The sequence below is a fragment of the Taudactylus pleione genome, unplaced genomic scaffold (genome assembly GCF_031769625.1).
Source record: "Taudactylus pleione unplaced genomic scaffold, aTauple2 ptg000129l, whole genome shotgun sequence".
NCBI lineage: Eukaryota > Metazoa > Chordata > Amphibia > Anura > Myobatrachidae > Taudactylus > Taudactylus pleione.
In genome coordinates, this window is record NW_028284531.1 from 3608357 (window position 1) to 3612500 (window position 4144).

The window sequence follows — 4144 nt, forward strand, 5'->3', positions numbered from 1 at the left end:
AGGAAATTGCTGTTCAACTTCACTGTTCCAGTGACTGTGAAACTCTCCAGTGTTTCTCCATGTAAAATCTCCATCTGTGTTGTTTTAGCCCTCTCGCTGTCCTCCAGTGTTATTTATTAGTGTGCTGTTCAGCTCCCCAGCTGACTGCCTGTGTTACATGTGTTAGCTTTTCATGCTGATACTAGATCAACTCTCAGGCTGAATCCCTGTGTTACATGTGTCTATCATTTCCTTGTGAGTTTACACAGAAAAATTGCTGGTCTAGGTATTGAATATTAATGATTTAAAAAGAAAAATAAAGAAAGAAAAATCAGTATGTCAACTCTCTAATAAGTAGACATGAGGCTTGTTTTATAATTCTCTATTGAGGATTTAATAATAATAAAAACATGAGCATATAAAATTACAATTTACAGAAACAGTTGTTTGCATAAAGATAATCAGTGACAAATCTGAATGGATACAATTATGTATAAAGCACTTGGATCTATTGATACATAAACCCAAGTCACATATAGATACTAATGTATTACAATGTATAGACACCTTGGTTACTGTCTAGTTCCCGTATCAGATGTACTAAAAAGCCACTAATATGGCTAAATAAACACTAATTTGGTGAGATACAGTTGTTAGTTTGTATATATCTCTAGAAGACACGCTGTATTCACAGATAAATTGCCATATAAAGGTAATTCATACACACTGGCGTCCCAGTGTTATACTTGTAAAACCTGGAAATACCTTAATGGAGAAACTGTCCCACTACACTCCAGTGTAGAATTATTGTCCAAAGTCCGCTCCTTTGCATGGCCATGCTATAGTCCGTATATCCGGGTGCTCTTTGATCAGAGGTGTGCAGACATGGTATGAAAATGTCAGGGCAGTATGTAGCGGTAGTGTGCAGTGATAGCTACTGAAGGCATGAGTGGCTAAAATGAGCCGTGATCCACTGCTCTCCATGTTGCTGTTACAGGAATCAGCGTGTAGTAGCTTAGGTGATAGTTCTCCCACTGCACCCCGCAGATATGGTAGTCGGCAATAGCACAAGCTGGGGTTAATAACTGAAGATGTCTTTTTTGGTTGGAGACTGACGTCAGTGCATTTCGTTCCTTCAATAAGCTGGGACTTTTTCAAGACTAGAGACCTGGGTCTCTGGTGCCTCTTTAAATCCCTCCAGTTCCTTATTGAATAGCTTGAGCTTAATACTGGTATGGGTTCATATTCTCTCTAGCAATGTCACAGTAGAAGTAACACATAGAAGAGAAAAGAAAGCTGCTTCTTCTAAAAAGCAGCAAAAATGCAAACTATAGAAATAAAAATATAAACATATATACAAAAAATTATGTATTGGATTTCTCAATTTAAAAATTACAGTACATGTATGAATGATAATCATTTGGTAATATTAGTAACAAGCCTCATGATTCATTATATAAGTATGACTATTGGGTTACTCCTTAGACTCTAGAAGTAGCCTCCTTTACATATTAAATCTAAAAGTATTGAATCTAAGAATATATAAAATATATAGTTATTAGTGGCCTCTTGTTAAAAATAGACTTATGTATTGGTTTACTCCTTTGATCTTATAGAGAGCCTTCTATTACATGATACATAATTCATATATAGCATAATTATTATTTCAATCCAGAAATTCGAACAATATATTTTTCTCATTTTCTTATATATCGCTTTATTGTCAATTGTTAATGTTGTGAAGTCTCAATATACATAAATGAACATAGTACTGTTAACCCATAAGTTGTATTGGTTATCTTGGATATAAACCACTACATTTCCCTGTGTTTCTCAGAGCAAGTCTGTGACTGGATCTCTAACAATTCTCAGTACACTCCTGTGTCCACATTTCCCTATTTCTCAAAGCAAGTCAGCGTCTGGATCTCTAGAAAATCTCAGTGCACTCCTGTGTCCACATTTCCCTGTGTTTCTCAGAGCAAGTCAGTGTCTGGAGCTCTAGCAATTCTCAGTACACTCCTGTGCCTAAATTCCCTATGTTTCTTAGAGCAAGTCTGCATCTTGATCTCTAGCAATTCTCAGTACACTCCTGTGTCTACATCCCTGTGTTTCTCAGAGCAAGTCTGTGACTGGATCTCTAACAATTCCCAGTACACTCCTGTGTCTACATTCTCTGTGCTTCTTAGAGCAAGTTTGCATCTGGATCATCTCCAGTAGCCATCCCAATTCCAGTGTTTACTATTGTTAATACACTTTTAGGGTTCCCAGTGCTAACTCTCTCTAGCATAGTTTCCAGTCTTCCTGTCACATTCCCGATACCTGTCCAGAGGGCTACGACCTGCTCACTTGGTGCAGTGAAATCAAAATCCCAACTGTAGGGGTCTTTGGTGAAGACCACCAAGTGAGTTAGACTCTGTGCCTCTGGGCAGGTCTAGCCAAACATGGGTTTGGCTGCAATAGAAAGGCTTAGTCTGTCACTCTCCTATTTGTTCCCTATCCACCCTAACCCCCTGGCTTTTGTCCTCACCTGAGGAATTTCTCATATGGATCATGACACTCAGCACTAACAGTATGTCCATACTCACTCAGATCCTCTTATTCCATGTCGTCTGTAGCTTTGTTGAGCTTTTTTTTTAGCACCAGGGGTATCTGGACTTTCAACAGCCAAATTTGTGCATGGTAATGGCATTGGTACAGATCCCACTTGCGTTAGCCTGGTGATTAAAGAGATGTTTGGGGATGATGGTGTCCACTAGCATGTGGTTACTGGGCCCAGAGTAATATGTGCATCATGCTGGTGTTGATATATAATGTGAAGCAAAATGTGCTGGGGACAGTAGATCTCCAGATGAGTTAGTGCACCAAGGTATAGTAAATCTGGCCAGAGTGTAAGTGATGTTGATTTAGTGTTTGAGGCAGTAGTTGATGCTAGTGGCAAGTAGTGCATACTATGCTTAACCAGTTCTTAGATTTATTATGTCAAGTAGAAAAACAGGTAGCATATGATACAGGAAAGATCACAGGTGTAACAGCAGTAGGTATAATATACTATTTGTGGCAGCCTGGAGCTCAGTGTAGATCTGGGCATTCTAGTGTGCTGGGCGTGATCCGGGTACTGGCGCTGGTGGATAGTAGCGCTGGTAGTGTAGTGTACAACAGTGGTGGTATAGTAGTGTACTTGTGGGCATACAGTGGGGCACTGCAGGCTCTTTGCTGATGAGGGTCTCTTGATCTGACCTGTCCTCATGGACGTTGGGGAGTAAAGAAACGCTGAGCATGCACAGTAGCAAATGTCAGAGATCAGACCTCTCTTAGCTGAGCTCTGGCAGGTCCTAGCAACCGCTGACTCTGTCCTACCTGTTCAGTGCAGCACAGGAGAACTCTCCTTCCAACAAAAAGCTCTCTAGGATCTTTGTTTGTAATAGAAGTTCTGATAAATTAAGTGGAACAAGGTTTATGCTATTGCATTTAATATTTGTTGCAAGCATCTGGTGTTGGACAGCATCAGTCTAGAGTTCTGAATACAGCAGTTGCAAATCACTTTCTCTGTGGTAGCGAAATATCCACAAACATTTTTGGCGGCAAAGGTGATCACAGCCAGTGGAGTCACAAGGGGGGTGCGGGCCGCACCCGGGTGTCACCCACTGAGGGGTGACACCAAAGTGCCAACTCCTCCTCAGTGACAGGAGACAGGTGCTGCACTGTTGCATTATGTGCAACACTTGGCTCCTGCCACAGTGAGGGACATGGCACTGCACACAAACTAGTCCCCGGGGGCAGTCCGCATCTTCGGGACCCCCGGAGTGACTAAAATGGGGGTTCAGGCTGTGAGGCCATGCCCCTACACTCAAGGATTTGCCCACAAGGCCATGGCCCTTTTACTGGCGCGTGACTTTGCCGCATAGACTGCTATGTTCTCGGGAGTCAGTCACCAAGATGAGTGATGCCACTGATCACAGTTATGCATCTCAAAAGAGGCAGCACAACTTTCTTTTTTGCATCATACCTTCTCTCTCCCAATAGTCCATTCAACCACATCACTCCATAATGCACCTACTCAAATTTACCTTCTCTATTTCTCCTAATCTCTTCCACCATACTGTCCAAACTACTCCTCTCTCCAACACCCTATTTCTCCTTCCCGATCATTAATTTCTCCTCATGC